The sequence below is a fragment of the Bos javanicus genome, chromosome 12 (genome assembly GCF_032452875.1).
Source record: "Bos javanicus breed banteng chromosome 12, ARS-OSU_banteng_1.0, whole genome shotgun sequence".
Classification (NCBI taxonomy): Eukaryota; Metazoa; Chordata; class Mammalia; order Artiodactyla; family Bovidae; genus Bos; species Bos javanicus.
Window position 1 is genome coordinate 19527485 of NC_083879.1, and position 22752 is coordinate 19550236.

Genomic DNA, 22752 nt, shown 5'->3' on the forward strand with positions numbered 1-22752 from the left:
AATACCAAAGAGCAGATTCAAACAGTTGCTAATCAGGGAAGTAAGGGGATGTAGAAACAAAGGAGGAACAATTGGAAAATTATAGTGCAAGACCCTGGTGCCTCCTCAAGAGGTATAGGTAACAATATCTTTGAGTTCTACCCGAACCAAAATCCCCACCCAGTGGAGGTTGGCAACTTCAGGGAGAGTACCAGATTACTAGAGCACCACCCTGTTACCTCATCACCAACCAATCAGAAGAAAGTTTCATACCCAGCAGCCCTCACCCCAAGTTTTGCCCATGTAAGCTTCTCCCCCCAAACCAGGAGAGTCTGCGGGGTTATAAGCACGAGCCACGTGTTTTTCTTGCATGGCCCTGCAATAAAACTTTCTCTGCTCCAAACTCTAACATTTTGGGTTTGTTTGGCCTCGCTGTGCACTGGGCACACCACTTGTGAACTTGCATCAGTAACATCTTCCAGTCTGCGGCTTTTTTTCTTTTTTCGTTTTTTAGTGGTGTCTTTTGATGAAGTTCTTAATTATAATTAGATCCAATTTATCAATTTTTTCCTTTTCGGTGAGTGTCTTTTGTATCTGTTCAAGAAATCTCTCAGCATTGACGGCCACATTCATTGATTTATGGACTCTTTCACTGGGATTTTTGGCTAATAAGCTTTGTTGATAAACACTGGAATGAATTACTTGAAGGAGCCAGTGTTACATTTTAGGTTAGCTATAAATTCTGCTTTGATTGCTGATCAAAGTAGCTTAGTATGTTATATGCTGCATACACAATAACATTGCAAAAGGATATACTTTTTCTATGAAATGATTTTTAAGGGTTCCACCATTTGATAATCCCTATATATCTATTGTTAATAATTTTTTAAATGACATTTCTTTTTCTATATATAGTCAGTAAAACTTCATAATCACATAGGTTACTTTCATATGCTTATAATATAGTGAAGTAAAGTGAAGTGTTAGTCAGTCTGTCGTGTCTAACTCTTTGGGACTCCATGGACTGTAGCTTCCCAGGCCCCTCTGTTCATGGGATTCTCCAGGCAAGAATACTGGAGTGGGTTGCTGTTTCTTTCTTCACGGATCTTCCCAACCCAGGGATCAAACCCAGGTCTCCTGCATTGAAGGAAGATGCTTTACCATCTGAGCTACTAGAGAAGCCCCTTATAATAATATATTAATATATTATATAATATAGTCAATATATTATTATGTAATATATGTATATTATGTAATATATGTAATAATTGTATTTATTATATAATTACATATATAATTGTATTATATATGTAATATATGTAATAATTATGTGATAGATGTATATTGTGTACATATATACATATTTTATGTGTATATTATTATACATACATTATGTAATTATGTACATATTATTATGTAATAATAATATATTGCCATAATATATTGACTATATTGCTTATAATATATTTACTATAATTCATCACAAAGGTGATTTTTGATATCTCTTACTACCTTAATGGTTTATATCAAAACTGTATCATTGCTTAATGAAATAAGCAATGATAAAGAAATAAATTCTTCTCCGACATTATGTGGCTCAAACAATCACATTTTGTGATTGTGCCATTCTATAAAGGACAAGACTTTTGTCCTTTTAATTAGAAGATTTATTCTAATTCCAATCAGAGTATGATGGCTTTATAACAACGTTCCTTTAAATATTAGAAATATTATATAATTTGCTAACTTTATCAATATTTCCTGTAAAATGTACGTGATGGTTTTTTTGCTTCACTAGAAAGGCATATTGGCACAATGGGTATTTTATTTGTGAGCAAAGTTAGGAACACAACTTCAAATAATCAACTGAATATTACCATATCTTTTATATATTAGCCATTTTGAAATAATAGCCAACTAAGATTTTTCATATATGAATATATTTACTATACATATGCATATATGATGTTCATCTAAGAAATTCACATGAAAATAAAAAATGTAAACTATTCTGGTTAATGCAATTGGATGTGAGTTAATACTAATCACCAAGACACCAATGTTTCTCATCTGTTTTTAAGCCTCATAACATCACTGTAAAAATTATGATCTGCATTTATAAGATCTGGAAATGGAGGTTCAGAAAGATTAAGTAACTTAAGCAAAAGCATAACTAGTAAGTGCTAGAACCAGATATTAGGACTATTTGCTTCTAAAGCAGGTGTTCTTCCAGTGTTATCTTTCAGCATTTGAGGGTATATAGAGATTATATTCGGAGAAGGCAATGGCACCCCACTCCAGCACTCTTGCCTGGAAAATCCCATGGACGGAGAAGCCTGGTAGGCTGCAGTCCATGGGGTCACGTAGAGTCAGACACGACTGAGCAACTTCACTTTCACTTTTCCCTTTCATGCATTGGAGAAGGAAATGGCAACCCACTCTAGTGTTCTTGCCTGGAGAATCCCAGGGACGGGAAGCCTGGTGGGCTGCCGTCTATGCGGTCGCACAGAGTCAGACACGACTGCCATGACTTAGCAGCAGCAGCAGCAGCAGAGATTATATTGGGCTTCCCAGGTGGCACTAGTGGTAAAGAACCCACCTGCCAATGCAGGAGATATAAAGAAACACGGGTTTGATCCCTGAGTCAGGAAGATCCTCTGGAGAAGGAAATGGCAGCCCACTCCAGTATTCTTGCCTGGGAAATCTCATGGACAGAGGAGCCTGGTGGGCTACAGTCCTTAGGGTTGCACAGAGTTGGACACAACTATAGTGACTTAGCATGCATGCGAACCGCATGCAGGACTTCCCTGGTGGTCCAGTGGTTAAGAATCTGTCTGTGAATGTGGGGGACATAGTTCAATCCCTGGTCTGAGAAGATTCCACATGCCAAGGGGCAAGTAAACAGTGCACCACAACTACTAAGCCCAAGCCCTAGAGCCCAAGCCCTGCAACAAGGGAAGCCACTGCAGTGAGAAGCCCAAGCACCTCAACTAGAGAGCACTCTCAACAACTAGAGAAAAGCCTGTGCACAGCAATGAAGATCCAGCACAACCAAAAATACATAAATGAATGAATAAAAATTTTAAAAGTGAAGAAGACCTAAAGAGCCTCTTGATGAAAGTGAAAGAGGAGAGTGAAAAAGTTGGCTTAAAACTTAACATTCAGAAAACTAAGATCATGGCATCTGGTCCCATCACTTCATGGCAAATACATAGGGAAACAGTGGAAACAATGACAGACTTTATTTTTTGGGCTCCAAAATCACTGCAGATGGTGACTGCAGCCATGAAATGAAAAGACGCTTGCTCCTTGGAAGGAAAGTTATGACCAACCTAGACAGCATATTGAAAAGCAGAGACATTACTTTGCTAACAAAGGTCCATCTAGTCCAAGTTATGGTTTTTCCAGTAGTCATGTGAGAGTTGGACTATGAAGAAAGCTGAGCACTGAAGAATTGATGCTTTTGAACTGTGGTGTTGGAGATGACTCTTGAGAGTCTCTTGGACTGCAAGGAGATCCAACCAGTCCATGCTAAAGGAATTCAGTCCTGAATATTCATTGGAAGGACTGATGCTGAAGCTGAAATTCCAATACTTTGGCCACCTGACGCGAAGAACTGACTGAACTGAAAAGACCCTGATGCTGGGAAAAACTGGAGGCAGAAGAGGACGACAGAGGATTAGATGGCTGGATGGCATCACCGACTCAATGGACATGAGTTTGAGTAAACTCCGGGAGTTGGTGATGGACAGGAAGGCCTGTGTGCTGTAGTCCCTGGGGTAGAAGTCAGACATGACTCAGTGACTGAACTGAACTGAAAAAACCCATGTATAGTAAAATATTAATGGTAGAATCCAGGTGGTAATTACACAGTATTCACTATAAAATTCTCTCAACTTTGCTGTAAATTTGTGAATTTTCATAATAAAATGTTTTGGGGAAAAAAATCTATAAATTTCATGCCATCCTAGTTCAGCAGGAAACACAAAAGAAGCCACTGTAATGATTAGACCTGTATTCTGATTTCCGGGCTCGATAGCCTTTTAGACGGAATCTAATTTCCTGGATTCTGATCTCTCAGGGTTTTTATTACTTAAAATTAGTTACCTGTATTTTGATTTTCTGGTTTATCTATTTGTTTATTCGTTTTCAAATGCTTATCTTCACCTTCTGTGAACCCGGCCCTGTTAGGTAGAGGATACAGTTTTGTCCCTGTTTCCCTGAATCCTCCATCCATGGCTTATTTTCAGTAAACAGTATCTTCGATCTCTTAATTCTATCAGAAATGCTAGTTCCTTCATCTCTGGCTGAGGCTAAAACTGACAGGACCACATTATCCATTGAGTGCTACAAGACTCCACTCCTAGAGCCTAGGAGTTTCTGTTTTTGTTTTTGGTGGGGGGAGGGGGGAGGGCCGGGTGATGGTGGTGGTGGTGTCGTATCTCCAATTTACAAAAAAGAAACTGCAAAATCTTCCACATTCCCTAGAATGCAGAAACAATTCCTAGTCCCCTTGATTCTCCCTTTTTCAGCTTTAGATCCCAAAGGACTAACAGCCAGCATTTCTGGTCCCAGTGGCAAATCCAGCTCTAAAGCAGATGCTGTAGGGGAGTAAGATACTCCAACAGAGAGGTGGACCCTTAAACTGTCATCATCTTATGCCACTGGATTCCTTGTGCATCGGGCTACCTTCTACTTCCCATGTAGGCCCGTGGAGAGAATGCACTATTTGAGTTTTTCTGATGCTTGTGACAGTGATTTCTCAATCAAACCGGACAAGCAACCAACTCTTGATGAAGAGCTGTTGCATCACACGTCTGGAACTCAGGGAGAAAATACACCAATCATGCCGCCACCACCATCATCACCATCATTTTGGTTGCTTGTGGCCATAAATTTCTCAGTGTAAATTTAAATCAGTAATGCTTGCATGTGCGCTAAGTCACTTTAGTCATGTCTTATTCTTTGCAACCCTATGGACTCTAGCCCCTCAGGCTTCTCTGTCCGTGGGATTCTCCCGGCAAGAATACTGGAGTGGGTTGCCCTGCCCTTCTCCAGGGATATTTCCGACCCAGGAATTGAACTCGAATCTCTCATGTCTCCTGCATTGGCAGGCAGGTTCTTCACCACTAGCACCACCTGGGAACCCCCTAAATCATCCCCTAAACCAGTGACTAAAAACAGGGGATGGGGAATATTCTTACACTCTTTGTCCTTCAGAGCCTTAGTTTTGAACTGTTTTAGCTGATTTAGCCCTCATAAAGCCTTGTTCTTTTTCTCAACTTCCAGTTCTAATCACTACTGTTCTCTTACTGATGACTACTTGTCCTCTGACCTCATGCAAGGCCCATCTTATCAGCTGAGATCTTAGCTTCTGTTTCTCCACTTTTAGCTGTGTTATTTCTGGGTCCCTTGAGAAAGATCCAGCCAACCTAGGCCCCTGGATCACAAGGATGCTCCTGCGGCCTGTACATACTGCACACCCGGAGCTGGGGCCTACCTGGGCAGCTTTTTGCACATAAAATCCCAGGATTATAAAGATTTCCACTTAGTACATATCAACAAATAAAGAATATTGGTTTTAAGGACTTTATTGTGACAAGGTAAACAATAGAACCATGACTTATAAACCAATATCTAGTGAAAACTAAGAGTATTATGAAATATTTTATTTTTATTGGATGGTAATTACACCTGGATAGTTTACAAAATTATCATACATTCTTAATTTTATGCTTCCTCTAGGAAATCCTTCCCTATTTTAAATAAAGAGTATTCTATCTATTGAATGCATTGGTACTTCTATCCTGTTATACAATTACAACACTGTAAATAAACAGAAAGAGCTATGTGGTTTGACTACTTCAGTCAGAGAGAATTAGCTCCCTAAGAAGAACAGTGTTACTATCCTTTTCTCTTTAGAATCAAAAGGAGTCTGATGATAGCTCTTTGAAAGGACGACGCTGAGAAGACTAAATCTTCTCAGTCTTCACATCCCTGTTGAGCTGTCTTACTCTGGATGACTGTGAACAGACTGGGATGTATGTCTCTGCTAGGGACCCCAAAGAGCTCACTGTATAGGACCTACTCCAGCTTGGCTTTATATTTTCTGCATTTTTCTTCTGTTTTTGTTCAGAAAAGCTATGGGGTTAAAAACAATGTGTGTGTGTGTGTGTGTGTGTGTGTGTGTGTGATAGAGAGAGAGAAACCATTTCAGTTACCATGTGTTTTAGTATTTAATAGTATTCAAATATAGTCATCTAACATTATGATCACTCTAATTGGCATATATTTTTTGTATATACTTGTGGTTGTTCAGTCACCCAGTCATGTCCGACTCTTTGCAACCCCATGGACTGCAGCGTGCCAGGCTTCCCTGTTCCTCACCATCTCCCGGAGTTTGCCCAAGTTCGTGTTCATTGCATTGGTGATATATATAGTTCTATACAGCCTAACAGCGTGCAGTTGGAGACTATTTAGCATGTCTGATGTGAAAGGCACTGGGCAATGTTAAATCTCCTGTTCAACAAAGCAGGTTATAAATCAACCAACTAACAAACTATGTGCCATGTGCTCAGTTGGGCCTGACTCTCTGTGACTCCATTGACTGTAGCCCACCAGGTTCCTCTGTCCGTGGGATTACTCAGGCAAGGAACACAGGAGTGGGATGCCATTTCCTCCGCCAGGGGATCTTCTTATCTAACTCGTGTCTCCTATGTCTCCTGCACTGTAGAAGATTCTTTACCATCCGCCTACAATTGGGGGAGCCATCGGGGAAGCCCCAGAAACTATATAGAGATACAGTATGTACAATACAGTGAGGACTATTCAAGTCCTAACTTTGCTAGATATTCCAGGTAAAGGTCAAACTGGTACTTTAATAATTCATAAAGAATTATTATATAAAGGATTATTATTAAAATAACAACTAGAACTCATTTATAACTGTATAAAGGAGACTGTTTCTGATAAATATCTATTATTCATGATTTATTACATAAATAGCATTATTATTATTTAATAGGTAATATGTTAATTGTTCTTCAGGATTAACTATTTTATGTTAACACTATATGAGAAAATGCTATCTTAACCTCTCTATGGGATGTGTGAAATCCTAACATACCTGTGGAAATTCAGCATTTTCATTTATCACCAGGCATAAGACATGGCTCCACCACCTCCTCCTCTCCAGCCTCATCTTCATTCCCACTGTCACCTCCTATGAACTAGGACAGAGGACAGAGATATAAATATGACATAATTGGTCAGCTTTTACTACCACACACCACCTGACCCAGGTCCTGAGAGTGACATTTGTATATTTGTCATACACACCTTCTGGAGAAGGCAATGGCACCCCACTCCAGTACTCTTGCCTGGAAAATCCCATGGACGGAGGAGCCTGGTAGGCTGCAGTCCATGGGGTCGAGAAGAGTCGGACACGACTGAGCGACTTCACTTTCACTTTTCAGTTTCATGCATTGGAGAAGGAAATGGCAGCCCACTCCAGTTTTCTTGCCTGGAGAATCCCAGGGACGGGGAAGCCTGGTGGGCCGCCGTCTATGGGGTCGCACAGAGTTGGACATGACTGAAGTGACTTAGCGGCATACACACCTTCTCTCAGTTTAAGTACATAACAAAGCTTAATGCTCTCTGTTCAAATTTGCTACAGGTACATTCTTAACATTTCAGGCATGCATAAAAATAGAGGTGTTGTGTTTGGTTTTTTTCTGATTAAATCAAATAGGGAGGTGGCTGTTGTTTTTGGCCACAGTTCTCACATTTGCTGAGAAATAGGCGAGGATTTTTAGGGGTGGGGGAATCCTGTGTAAGGGCTTCCTGTGAAGCCATTAGCTGAAAACCTTCGGTTTAAACCACAATGTCCAGAGCTGGCCTCTAGCTGCTGTCTCAGGGCTGCCTGGCCTCCTGCCTGTCCCCACCCCTTGCACCTCTGCTCCACCATTAACAGCTGTTTGTTGGTGGGGGAGAGACTTTCACTTCTACATTATACTCTTCTGCACTGTCTGCATTTTCACATATTTACTCTATGTGTATGAGAACACTGAAGTTCTTCTTTTCTTGCCTGCTGTTTTACAAAGCCACGCATTACTTACATTAAATTATAAATGTGAGATGTTCACCCTGATGCACCCTGCCCGTGGCTACCCACACTCACACCTTCTCTCTGCTTCCCACCTCATTCTCTCTCCCTTCTCACCGTTTTCTTCTTCTCTGCTCTCATGAGTTTCCAGTGTTGCCTTTCTTCGTTTGCACAGATTTTTTTTCTCCACTGTACCCTTTGTGGGAACCGTCTTAGACACTCCTCACAGGTCCTCATTTGTAATTACATTCTCCTTTGGTTGCCATGATGGCTGACCTATAGGCCATAGCTTGGAAACACTTGTCCAGAGTGACTCCTGCATGGAGTGGCATATTTCTCGACTTCTTTTACTTTTTATCCTCATATGATTTGAGAACAATTATTAAAAACGTGTTCTTCCTCTTCCTTCAAGTCCTTTTCCCTCTTGGCTAGTATAGCAGGTTTTGTTACCGGCAGAACTTTCTCTCAAGTGAAAGGCGACAGAGAGTTAACTAAAAGACACAGTGAGCTCCTGGGTGTGTCCAGAGTCTGATTTGGTTTTAGAAGAGGAACAGAAAGAATTTTTGTGTTTTAGAAATTGAGGAGGCCTCTTGGCCTAGTTTGAAAAACACAAACAGATAAAATTCTGTTTTTAAAAAATCCAACAAAGTCTAGTTGGGAAGCTAAGCTAGCATCTTGTTATTAATGCATCAGAAGTCTTGGTCACATATTTTTAATGCACTTGTTACTTATTAATTTAATATCCGAATGCATAGATCTCCTCCTGGCCCCTGTTAACCTTAATCGTGAGTTTTCTGTGCAGTCCCTCTGGCGCCCACCCTAGAGAGCTCGCTATGGGACAGCTTCCAGGTAACCTGGGGCTTCAGCGAAGCACCGACCGATTGGCCTGGTCGCTCCTGTGCAGGCCGTGGTTTCTGCGCACACAGAAAATGATGGGGTGAGTCATAGTCCTCCTTTCCAACAAAAGGGCATTGTACTATGCTGTTTGGTTCAGGCTCTGGCGTGCCACTTGTGGTTGCGATCGTATGGGGCAGGAGGCTGGCTGCAGCTGCATTCTAATGGGCTGCTTCGGGTGTGCCCCGATAGACCGTGAGATACTTTAAGGCTGCGAGGCTTTGATTTACCTTAGATGCTCAGCGCTAAGTGCACTTGTGCTTAGCTCGGGGCAGCGCTAAGCCAGTTTGGCTTGGTTGGAAAGCTGCAAAAGAGGGGAAGGGCTAAAGTTTGCGCTGTGCTGGGGGAAGCGGGAGAGGCCGCCTGATGAGGCCGGCTTGCCGGCCCAGTGCCGGCAGGGGGCGCAGTTGCACCAGTAGCTAGAACGCCCCACTTGTTTACTCGAGCGTTACCTTTTTGGTGAATCCGGAGGCGTGAGACCCTAGAAATTTAAACTTAAACCTGCACATAAGTATTAGAATATGAACTATTGAGCAGAACAAACTCGCATTATATTTAGTCCAAAAGGCACAAGAATAGTCCGGAGTTCAGTTCAGTTCAGTCGCTCAGTCGTGTCCAACTCTTTGCAACCCCATGAATTGCAGCACACCAGGCCTCCCTGTCCATCACCAACTCCCAGAGTTTACTCAAACTCACGTCCATCAAGTCGGTGATGCCATCCAGGCGTCTCATCCTCTGTTGTCCCCTTCTCCTCCTGCCCCCAATCCCTCCCAGCATCAGAATCTTTTCAGTGAGTCAACTCTTCACATGAGGTGGCCAAAGTACTGGAGTTTCAGCTTTAGCATCATTCCTTCCAAAGAAATCCCAGGGCTGATCTCCTTCAGAATGGACTGGTTGGATCTCCTTGCAGTCCAAGGGACTCTCAAGAGTCTTCTCCAACACCACAGTTCAAAAGCATCAATTCTTCAGCGCTCAGCCTTCTTCACAGTCCAACTCTCACATCCATACATGACCACTGGAAAAACCATAGCCTTGACTAGATGGACCTTGGTTGGCAAAGTAATGTCTCTGCTTTTGAATATGCTATCTAGGTTGGTCATAACTTTCCTTCCAAGGAGTAAGCGTCTTATAATTTCATGGCTGCAATCACCATCAGCAGTGATTTTGGAGCCCCCCAAAATAAAGTCTGACACTGTTTCCACTGTTTCCCTATCTATTTCCCATGAAGTGATGGGACCAGATGCCATGATCTTAGTTTTCTGAATGTTGAGCTTTAAGCCAACTTTTTCACTCTCCTCTTTCACTTTCATCAAGAGGCTTTTTAGTTCCTCTTCACTTTCTGCCATAAGGGTGGTGTCATCTGGAAGTGTGTCCAGAGTTAGCTTACCGAAATACTGAGTCAGGACACCTCCCAGAGTCAGATCTAAAGAGGAAAATTACCTGGTCAGCCTTCTAGGAAATTTGAATAATTTTGCATTTGGACGCTTCTTACACTCACTTGACGAACTAGTTCTTCTGATTTAGCCACCTCATTTGTCAGAGGAGAAGCCAAAGTTTACGAATCCAGTCCCCTAGTCTCCTCAAGAGGATGTAGCTACAGAAAAATTATATAGAAGTTTTCTGGGTTTTAGCCATGCTTTGAAAACACCCCAAAAGAGGGCCATTTGGAAAACTGCACTTACAATCCTGCTCTCTCTCATACACACACACACACACACACACACACACACACACACACACACACATATGTACCTATATAAAATATAACATTTATACACAAAAATATATTCATATAGTATATATTTTATGGGGCTTCCCAGGTGTCTCAGTGGTAAAGAATCTGCCTGCCAATGCAGATGTGCGTTTGATCCCTGGGTCAGGAAGATCCCCTGGAGTAGGAAATAGCAACCCATTCCATTGGAAACTTCCATGAACAGAGTAGCCTGGTGGGTTACAGTCCATGGGGTTGCAAAGAGTCGGACACAACTGAGCTACTGAGCACACAGTATATATTTTATATATGATAAATATATATTAAAAACCTATCCATCTCTGCCTGCAATGCAGGAGACCTGGGTTCAGTCCCCTGGAGGAGGACAGGGTAACCCACTCCAGTGTTCTTTCTTGGGACATCCCCTGGACAGAGGAGCCTAGCAGGCTACAGTTCACGGGGTCACAAAGAGTCAGACGTGACTGAGTGACTAAGCACAGCACAGCACAGCACATCTACCTATCTATCTATTTTTCAGGCCCTTAATAGAGGCAGCATAGCCTAGTGACCTCAGCATACAGGGTCACTGGGTTTGAATTCTTGGTTCTGTCACTTATTAGCTGTATGACCTTGTGCAAGTTAATTAACCTCTTTGTGACTTAATTTTCTCACCTATAAATGAGGTTAATAATAGTAAATGTTTCATTAGTTTAAGGATTAAATAGGTTAATTTTGTAAAGCTCTTAGGATCATACTTGGTACATAAAAAAGTACTATAATAATTGTTAAATAAAATTCATAAAATTTTGAAAACACTATCTTAATCATGAATGTAGATCACATTTCATAGGTACTTTTTAAAAGGTTTGAAGTTGGCCTTTAATAATATCTTTTTTAGGGGAAATCTATCATGAACCTGTCCACCAGATTGAGTCTGAAGCTTTACATTATGATTCCAGGTGAGGCTCTGGTTTCCAGGGTGCAGAAAAGTCATCTGACAATCTTTTTTTTCTCATTTTGGAAAATTAAAAAACAACCCCAGGAATTCCCTGGTGGTTCAGTGGTTAGGACTTCGGGCTTCCACTGTCAGGGGCGCAGGTTCCATCCCTGGTCAGGTAAACTAAAATTCCACATGCCGTGTGCCGCGGCTAAAAAAGCAAACAAACAACAAAAAACCCCCAAAACAGAAACCCCAAATTCAAATGCCCAAATCTTCAGAGAATCATGTGCTTGGAGGACTTTAAATGTAACTGCCCCCTTGTAGTCTGCTGTTTCAGAGGAACCACAACTTTCTTTCTGGAGCTGATTCTTCATCAGCTTCCTCCCCTGTTCCTGAGTGTCTCTATCTGAGCCAGCCACTGTTGTATTCGGCTTGTCTGTGGGGGCTGCAGGGAGTGGCTGGCAGGAAAGATGATCAAGGATAGTCTGTCCAGGCCACGTGGGACATCTGGACTCCAGGGTCAGCCAGTAGAAGTAGGGGGGTCCCTGCCCCGTGAGAGGCCACTAGGATCCAGCTGAAGCCCAAGTTGGGGCAGTCAGGCCCAGCTCTCAGGGGCTGTCGCTGGACAGATCAAAGCAGCTCCAAGAGTGCAGAAGAGGCAGCTCCCCCTACTTGGGTAGAAGGATAGCAAGAAAACAGTTCAGTTCAGTTGCTCAGTCGTGTCTGACTTTGTGACCCCACGGACCGCAGCATGCCAGGTTTCCCTGTCCATCACCAACTCCCGGAGCTTGCTCAAACCCATGTCCATCAAGTCGGTGATGACATCCAACCATCTCATCCTCTGTCACCCCTTCTCCTGCCTTCAATCTTCCCCAGCATCACGGTCTTTTCCAATGAATCAGTTTTCACATCAGGTGACCAAAGTATTGGAGTTTCAGCTTCAGCATCAGTCCTTCCAGTGAATATTCAGGACTGATTTCCTTTAGGATGGACTGCTTGGATCTCCTTGCAGTCCAAGGGACTCTCAAGAGTCTTCTCCAACACCACAGTTCAAAAGCATCAATTCTTTAGCGCTCAGCTTTCTTTATAGCCTGACTCTCACATCCATACACGACTACTGGAAAAACCATAGCTTGGACTAGATGGACCTTTGTTGGCAAAGTAATGTCTCTGCTTTTTAATATACTGTCGAGAATGGTCATAACTTTCCTTCCAAGGAGCAAGCATCTTTTAATTTCATGGCTGCAGTCACCATCTGCAGTGATTTTGGAACCCAAAAAAATAAAGTCTGTCACTGTTTCCATTGTTTCCCCATCTGTTTGCCAGGAAGTGATAGGACTGGATGCCATGATCTTAGTTTTCTGAATACTGAGTTTTAAGCCACCTTTTTCAGTCTCCTCTTTCACCTTCAACAAGAGGCTCTTTAATTCCTCTTCGTTTTCTGCCATAAGGGTGGTATCATTTGCATATCTGAGGTTATTGATATTTCTCCCAGCAGTCTTGATTCCAGCTTGTGCTTCATCCAGCCCGGCATTTCGCATGATGTACTGTGCATATAAGTTAAATAAGCAGGGTGACAATATACAGCCTTGACGTCCTCCTTTCCCGATTTGGAACCAGTGTGTTGTTCCATGTCCAGTTCTAACTCTTGCTTCCTGACCTGCATACAGGTTTCTCAGGAGGCAGATAAGGTGGTCTGGTATTTCCATCTCTTTAAAAATTTGCCACAGTTTGTTGTGATCAACACAGTGAAAGGCTTTGGTACGCCAATAAATAAATAGTAGTCAATAAAGCAGGAAAACATGGAAGAAATGTCCTAGGGTCTCACCTGAGGAGAGGACTGAGTGGAGGTCTTCAGGAAGAGAAAAGGGTCCCTGAAAGGCCTTGGCTGTGAGGGGGCAGGGCTGAGAGGCTGTCTGCGAAGAAGAAAGGCTGGTCTCTAGTTGGGTGGAGGGCTCAGATAACCAATAATCAGGGAGATCTGCTGAGGCAGAAGAAGATGCCAGCAGGAAAGTCCCTGAGGAGCATGAAGGAACCCCTAAATTCCCCACAGATATCTCTTCACATGTTACCTGGAAGCCACCACTGGGAGGCTTTGAAAGAAGATACTGGGTCACCCCACACAAGCACTTGCCAAGCCAGGTGACCCGTTGAGAGAAGCTGCTAATTGTAATAGAGGCAAAACGTTATCTGTGCTAAGTTTAAAACAGTTTTCCAGGGGGAAATAAGGACAGGCCAATGCAGCCAAAAAGAGTTGGTTGTTGGCTTTGCAGAAAGTTACAACTGACAAAGAGGGTTGCCAGGCGTCCTGTGCTGAACCGGACAGTGTGGTATTTTAGTTTCTGATGTATTAAAATGCAGCAAATAGTTTGTTTTTTTTTAATCACTATTATTTCAGATGTACTTTTTGTTATATTTTGATTGATTTTTTAATCAGCAGAGGTTTGTAATTTCACCTGTTATTTACTCTTTCTGCTAAATGTTAAAGGGACAGCACTACTTAAAGGAGAATTGTGAGCCGTTTGAGATGTGAGGAATTCTTCCAGGAATCTGTGCACAAGTAAACCATTCCAACACTAATGCTAAGTATTCTGTTAAATAAATACCTGTCCCTTGGGAGGGGCGGGTACACTCTACAAAACAATTTTGTTTTCCCTCAGTCTCTGTGGGGTGCATATTTTTGCAATCCTAGGAAATGCTTATCTTTAAGGCAACAGAAGAGCTAACATTTACTGAGGGTTTACCATGTGCTGTGTGAGCCATCAAGGTCCTCTATTCTTTCTCACAATAATCCCAACAGAGAGATGCTCTAATTATCCTCATACTACCGAAGAGGAAACAGGCTCAAGAAGAATAAGTATTGAGACCAAAAACGTAGATGTTATCCTCAATTCCTCTTCCCTCTCCCAGACGCTCATTATTAACAAGTTCTGCCATCTGTAACACCAAAATATATCTAAAAATCTGACCTTTTTTTCACCCTAACTCAAGTCCTCATTATCTTTCTTGCTTGGATGTTGCATTAGCCTCTAACTGCCCCCAGGTCACTCTTACCCCTGATATAATCTTTCTTCCACACTACAGCCAGCATGGTCTTTTTAATTAATTAATTTTATTTTTATTTTTTGGCCACAGCCCATGGCATTCGGGATCTTAGTTCTCCAGCTCCCCAACCAGGGACTAACCCATGCCCTCTGCATTGGAAGCTCAAAGTCTTAACCATTGGACCGCCAGGGAAGTCCTAGAGTAATTTTTTAAAACTGTAAGTCAGACCACATACTCTCCAACGACTTTCCTTCACATTTAAGATAAAGTGGAGGACTTACAAGGCCCTACATGATCTGGTTCCTGGTTGCCATGAGCAAAGCCTTCATTCATTTAACAAAGAATTATTGAGGGCTTCCCTGGTTGCTCAACAGTAAGGAATCAGCCTGCAATGCAGGAGGCACAAGAGACATGGGTTCGATCCCTGAGTCAGGAAGATCACCTGTAGAGGGGCATAGCAAACCACTCCAGTATTCTTGCCTGGAGACTCCCTTGGATAGAGGAGTCTAGCGGGTTACCGTCCATAGTGTCACAAAGAGTCAGACGTGACTGAAGAGACTTGGCACTCACTACGTACGTGCCAGGCACTATTCTAAATGCTGGGCGAATTGTTTCTGTCCAGAGCTTGCAATAATCAAGGAAATATGTAGGACGATAAGCATTATCTTGTAATAACCTATAACGGAGCATAATCTGCAAAAATACCGAAACACTGTGCTGTACACCTAAAGCTAACATAATATTGTAACTCAACCAAACTTCAATTAAAAGAAAAAAAGAAATATGTAGGCTAGCAGATAGTGGATAGAAAAACAGAAGGACTAAAACAAGCCAGTAACAATGTACAATGTACAGGTCTGAAATTGGGGTATTGATCGAAGTTTGTCTGTTTTTTTCAAAGAAAATGCATTAAAGCAATGCTTTTGCTGGGACTTCCCTGGTGGCTCAGTGGCTAAGACTTGGAGTTCCCCATGCAGGGGGCCTGGGTTTGATCCTTGGTCTGGGAACAAGATCCCATATGCCACAACTCTGACCTGGTGCAGGCAAAAAATACATATATACGTGTATATTTTAAAAGGCAGTGCTTTGGAATTAAAAATGAAAAAAATACCCATTTTTTTAAAAGGAAAAAAGAAAGGGAAACTGCAGACAATCTGGTGGTGAAAGCAAAGGGTGCAACTTTAAGTTGTCTTTTCTGGGACAGCAACTGGTTTAGAAGACTAAACTATGCATATGTAAAGCAAAGATTTTGAACCATTTTCTGGGTTACACTTACATCTTTAGTTTCACGAAGGATGACTTGAAGCAGCCACATTTGTGATGTAAAACTTATTCTTCAGTGTTATTTTCCATTTGCAAATTGGTTGGATCCACTTGAGTCAAACTGTGCTTTGGTAGATGTCATTGCTGCTTTTGGACGTGTTCTCTCAAATTAGGTTACAGAAACAAGAGCTGAATTATACACACAGCTGCAGAAATAGATTTCTACTTGCAAATGTAAGATGAAAAATAGGAAACTTGAGAGAGCTCCTTTAATGTTGAAACCAACCGACCAACTTTCTGGGTAAAGTTCTGTTTCTTAACACATTCAGAAATCGGTGGGTTGGTGTCCACATGGCCTGAGGAGGCAGGCAGTCCCCTTTTAGAGCATAAGCTGGGGTCGCACAGATAGATGTTTGAATCCAGTTCTGCTCTTCCTAGTTGGGTGACCCCGGTCAAGTCATTTAACCCTGTTACTTTCCTCATCTGCAAAAACCCCTGTGCCCAGAGCTCCCTCATGGGGCGGCTGTGAAGATTAATTGAGATGACTGAGTGATTTGCTTGATAAATGGAAGTCATTGTAAACTGTTAGCAGACTCCTTCTTGCTTTCATGCACTTGTGTTTTTGTTCTTGCTCTGTTCACAGGCAGCATGAACAAGGAATTTATCATCCACACTGGGGCCCTTTTGAATATAAAAGCGGACACCAAACCTGAGAGAACTCTGGGCTCTTAGGAGTAGGTTGGGACTCTCCCAGGTCACCCTCCCGAAGACTGAGAAGCCTGTAGGAGGGGATGGCTGCCACCACCAGTGCCTGCTGGAGGGACAGAGAAGAAGGGGATGAGGTAGGCGATATTAGTTGCCCAGTCATGTCCAACTCTTTATCACCCCATGTCCTGTAGCCTTCTGGGCTCCTCTGTCCAAGGTATTCTCCAGGCAAGAATACTGGAGTGGGTTGCCATTTCCTTCTCCAGGGGATCTTCCCAACCCAGGGATGGAACCCGGGTCTTCTGCTCTGCAGGCAGATTCTTCACCTGCTGAGCAACCAGGGAGACCCAAGGTAGGTAAGGACGGGCCTTGTCTGGATTGGTGTGCTGGTTAGGAACGAATAGTCAGTTCGAAAGATTAGGAACAGAAGAAGCCCCATTTCCCTCCTCTCCTGCCACTTTATAATTTTGGCAACGAACCTCCCTCTGTTGTGCCCAGATTGGGCTGGAGATTAAGCCAGCATGTGCCAAGGTAGCATCAGACCACAGAGGCAGGGTGAGGACCCCCAGCATGGTTATGAGTAAGCCTTTTCTTGTGAGCCGAACCATGGGGATTTATGCCACTGTGTTTATTTCTCTTTGTTACTTGCCAGTACAGTGATACCCAAAACTGCCGAATTTAAGGATAACTGACTTTACTTTCAGCTCCCGCTTCCATCCTCCACCAACATAGACCCGAATCCAAATCTCTTGACATTCTGTATATTTAAATGAGAGTCTGGGACAGTTTCTGTGACCGGCAAGGTCAGGAAACATTGCTCTTGCCTTGAGAAAAGCCATTTAAGCTTTCTGGCTTTGACTTGGTTGTGCCACGAGATATTAAGAAATGCCTTTTGTCATCTCACGTCTGGGCCTCAGCTATCAAAGGAGGGATGAATCTGAGGAGGCTCTGATGGAGCAAAGACAATCAGGGTGAGATTTCCAATACAGACACATCTCCAGGACAGGGTTTAGGGTTCTGTGGTCTGTCTGCTTCTGGCCCTGCCCTCACTGGGATCTTTTTCAATGCAACTTAGGAGGAAGTGAGCACTATGCATGCTGTGTGTGCTAAGTCACTTCAGTGGTCTCTGATTCTGTGTGACCCTACGGACTGTAGCCGGCCAGGCTCCTCCATCCATGTAATTTTCCAGGCTAGAATACTGAAATGGGTTGCCATGCCCTCCTCCAAGGGATCTTCCCGACCCAGGAATCAAACCCATGTCTCTTATATCTCCAGAATTGGCAGGCAGGTTCTTTACCACTAGTGCCACCTGGGAAGCCCCAGTGAGCCCTACATTTATTATTAAAAAGCAGTGATTCCGTGTCCCTATACTCTATTTAGTTATTGCTCTTTCTCTTCTTTCCCCATCCTGCTTCCAGAAAGAATCGTTCATACCTCCTGTATGTACTTCCTTAATTGTCATTCACTCCAGAATATGGTGGGGTGAAGCCTGGCTGGGCGATCTGCTCTGTGTGGCCCTCAGCAGGTCAGTGAACCACTCCAGCCTCGGTTTCTCCACTGCGCCTTCTACACAAGGTAAGGCACTTTACTCTCTTCCTACCCACCTCTGCCCCTCATCCAGAGGTGAACCTTCTTTTCCTGAAAGCATTAGAAACCTAATTGTAAGATTTGATGGTTATTTTCCAGAGCTCAACTTACTTTTCTTGTCAAGAGTTATGAATATACTCAGTTCTTGAGATTCTTTTTTTTTTTTTTCTTCCATCTATGTTCCTTTTCTTGGTTTTTGCCTCCTGGTTCTTTTTCCTTTCATAAACTCAACAGTTAGGTGTATTAATGGAATTATGCAGCCATCAGAAGGTGTCTATAAAACTGTGGAAAGATGATAAAATGATTACCTGAACATCTTAAGTATCAATAGAAAGAGTGCAATGCAAAATACTACAACTTAAAAATAGGTAAGGTGGGACTTCTTGGTGATCCAGTGGTTAAGAATGCACCTGTCAATGCAGAGGACATGGGTTTAATCCCTGGTCTGGGAAGATCCCATATGCCTTGGGGCAACTAAACTTTTCTGAGCCTGCACTCTAGAGCCATGCTCTGCAAGAAGAGAAGCCACTGCAATGAGAAGCCCACACAGCACTACTAGAGAATAGCCCCCACTTGCCACAACTAGCAAAAGCCCGCTAGCAACAATGAAGACCTAGCACAGCTAAAAATAAACATAAATAATAAAGAAAAAAAATAAGTAAGGTGCTGATGCTCTTAAGAAGGCATTATGGCCACATGACCAAAGACAACAGTATATTACCCTAGACTGTGGCCACACCCACACTCACACGCAAGATCTCCCAGGGACAAAGGGAACATCACAAATGAGAAAGTGTCATTTGCTATGAGCACCCTGGTAAGCTGGGTCTGAGCCCTGCTTGGGTTTCAGATCTGAAGACTTCCTCTATCTTCCAGGCATAAATAAACTCTTACCTCTGCAGGAGCCCATCAGATAGGTATGTCTAGTCCTCTGCCTGAGATGGATCAGATCCTAGTTTCAGCAGTGAACGAAGAGGCAGCAGAAAAGATGATAAATTCTCTGTTGGGTGTATTGAAGCAGGCTCATAGGACTTGAGAACTGATTCTGATAACTCTCCCCAACTCTTCTGATAACTCTTCCCAATGTGAGTTCACTGAACTCACATTGACAGCTTGAAATCAGCCATGGTGGGAGAATTTACAACATGGAAGATGGCAAAGAGTATAAAGTATGGCTCTCCACCCCCTATCCTTGCCCAAAGCTGAATGTTAACTGTTCATCGGCACACCACTGGGAGAGTGCAGAAAACCCGTCAGCCTCCCCTACTCTGAGGTGGCCCTGGTTATATGTAACACTTTCATTATAGGAAGAGACAGAGATGTCTAGATTCATATCTGCAATAATAAAGATGACAACAATGATGATAAACGCTAACTGAACACATCTGGGCACTGTGCTTCTCCATACTAGCCAAGTGCTTCCCAGGCATGGCCTTAATTTACACTCAAATGACTTTATGAAATAGGGACTGTGATTACCTCTGTCTTACATATGAGGAAATTGAAGACCAGAATAAGTGATTTGTTAAATGTGCCACTGCTGGTGATTAGAAGATTCTGGATTCCAGGCCAGGCAAGGCCTCTCAAGTGTCTCAGCTCTCACCCCTCATCATAACCCCTTCCTGGGAAAAGGAGGAAGACAGACTGGAAAGTTTCATCCCCAACTAGCAGTTGACAGCATGTATTTCTATGATTGACATGTTATATTTAAAAATATGCATCCTTGTATATTGTGATACAACTTAAAAAAATTTTGTTTTTAAAAATGTTGGCTATGCTGGGTCTTCGTTGCTGCGAGGGCTACTCTCTAGTTGCGGTGCTGGGGTTCTCATCGCGGTGGCTTTTCTTGTGAAGGAACCCCCATTCTGCAATGGAGAGTAACGCTTACTTGCTGCAACTAAGAGAAAGCCCATGTGCCCCAATGAAGACCCCGTGCAGCCAAAAATAAGTAAATTTGATTAAAAAAAAAGAGGGATCTGACATTGGCCTGGAAAATCTTGGAGACCTAACCTGGGATGTGTCAATTGTGCTGTGCTTGAAGGATGAGGACAAGGAGGAGGAATGTGGGGCCCAGCGAGGGGCATTTGTTAGGGAGACAAGGAACTGGGGGAGTGGGAACTGTGAATCTGGAAGAACAGGAGGAAACTTGAGCAACACAAGGGCTAACTCAAACGCTTGCAGAGAGGAGGACTGTGGGAGAGGAAAAAGGGCCACACCTCCCTAAAGTGTATATAAACTTAAGAAGATGAGACTGAGGGTTATCGGTTTGTGATCTCTGCTTGGCAGGGAACGTGAGAGTCATTAGGTGATAGCTGAAGTCTGGAGAGTGTCCTGAACCTGAATGTTCAAAGGATTCTAGAACTTACATTCTGGATACAAAAGGACAACCCAGCAGGAGTTGGAAAAAGAAAAACTGGGTGTGAACATGATGTTACTAAAGGCCAGGGAAAGAGGGCTTTTTAAGGAAGAGTCAGTGAGAACTGCCAAGAGACCAAAGCAAATGAGAACTGAAAAAACTGTCCGTTCAATTTCACAACCCAGAGGTCAGTGACCTTCCCCAAATGCCCACCCTGGGCTCCTACTGTTTGACAAGTCTCATGCGTCTTCTGGACTGTCTGTGTCTTTTGCCGTGACTGGGAGGAGTGTGGGCTGCTTTAGATCCAGCGCAAGCTCCTGGAGACCTGGCCACATTCTAGCCACAACCAGGATAGTGTTGTAAACAACAAGACCATTATAAGATAAATATGTGTATATATATATATTTTTAAATAATTTTATTTATTTATTTTTGGCCATGCTGGGTCTTCGTTGCTGCGTGGGCTTCTCTCTAGTTGTGGTGCACGGGCTTCTTGTTACGGTGGCTTCTCTTGCGGCAGAGCACAGGCTCTAGAGCATGTGGGCTTCAGCAGCTGTGGCTCCCGGGCTCCAGAGCACAGGCTCAGTAGTTGTGGCACACGGGCTTAGTTGTTCCACGGCATGTGGGATCTTTCCGATTCAGGGCTCGAGCCCCTGTCTCCTGCATTGACAGGTGGATTCTTTACCACTGAGCCACTAGGGAAACCAATAAGATAAATACATTTTTGACAAGGCATTTATTACTACATGCTTTGATATCAGAGAGACTCAACTGGACTCATTAAAAAACAGAAGCATGTATTTCTCATGCAGTGCTATATAGGTAGGTACATGATAAATTTAGATCTTCAGAGCCAAAGTTCTGTGAGATGTACTACTGCCTTTACTTGAGATAAAGAAAGTGTGTTGGAACTATAGAAATCTACCAGTTATTTAAAACTATAATATAAAGCTATTGTACCCTTATTTGTGGAAGACATATTCTAAAAATGTCTCATAGAACAGAGTGAGAGTAGTTTCCTATTTCTTATTATAACTGACATTTTCAAGAGAAAACTAGAGCACATGATGATTAATGAACTCAACACAAAAATTCCAACTGAACAGTTTCTGCAAATCAAGTTCTCTTAAAAACTGCAAATATTTACCTGAATGAATCATTTCTTAAGGCCCCCATAAAATAACTCTTTATCAAGAAAAAAATTCTACATGTATGGGAATTAAATTTATAAAAAATTAACATAATTGAATGTAATCATTATTAAAATATCAAAATAGAGCATTATGCTTCAAAGTAATGATTTTTAAAGCTCTAATGTGGAATACTCTAAAGTGTAATTAATATTTACAATATACTAACATTAGTCATACAATATAGTTAAGGTCATTACAGTAAGATAAATTATATAGAATTGACATATAAATATATATATATATACACACACATATAATTTCCCCTCAGAGGACTTTAGGAGGATATTTGTCATGGTTAATTCTTCTTCCATTTTATTTACAAATTGAGAACTTTAATAAGCAATATATTTGAAATTAAATGGTTCAATGGGATTTAACCTAGGCACACATGTTGTACTTGCCTTTTTTTTTTTAACATATGTTGTACTTTTATATACATTGTTATTGTTGTTTAGTCACTCAGTTGTACCTAACTGCATTTTTAAAAAATCTATAATTTTCAATAACCTCAAAAATATTAAAATAAAGGAAACTTCTTCTACCTTAGGTCTTGGCTCCTGTTATCAGATGGGTCTTCCTACAATTCTGTTTTCATCTTGTTAGTGCCATATACTATTATCCAGCGGCTTCCCGTTTCCTACAGAATGAAGTTCAACTCTGACATCAGAAGATTCCACAATTTGGCCTCAGAATTTTTTTTTCCCCCAAACTAAGCCATGCCCCTCACTGACTTAGTATCAGTGAAGTTCATTCCCACCCTGAAGTGTTCCTTACCTCTAATGCTCTTCCTCTTTCTCATCTTCAAATCCTGTGATCTTTAAAGGTTCTGTTGGACTCCCACCTCCCCTCTGAAATCTTTATGATGCTTCCAGGCCTTCCTCTGATCTTGTTTTCACCACTTACATCGGCTCCTAAGCAGCCACTATTACTATACTAGTTCATGCTTTTAAGACTTGTGTCTTCAACCAACGGGAA

The 22752-nt window shown here is 42.3% G+C and overlaps 1 long non-coding RNA gene across 1 annotated transcript; it reads right to left on the reverse strand.

Annotated features, from left to right (window-relative positions):
- Positions 1 to 3204: 3204 nt before the first annotated feature.
- Positions 3205 to 10675, reverse strand: LOC133258255 (uncharacterized). The gene is made up of 3 exons (XR_009739885.1): positions 8201 to 10675; positions 7106 to 7208; positions 3205 to 3631 (listed from the first exon to the last, which is right to left on the reverse strand). It is a non-coding gene; the product is annotated as an uncharacterized LOC133258255 (long non-coding RNA).
- Positions 10676 to 22752: the final 12077 nt, after the last annotated feature.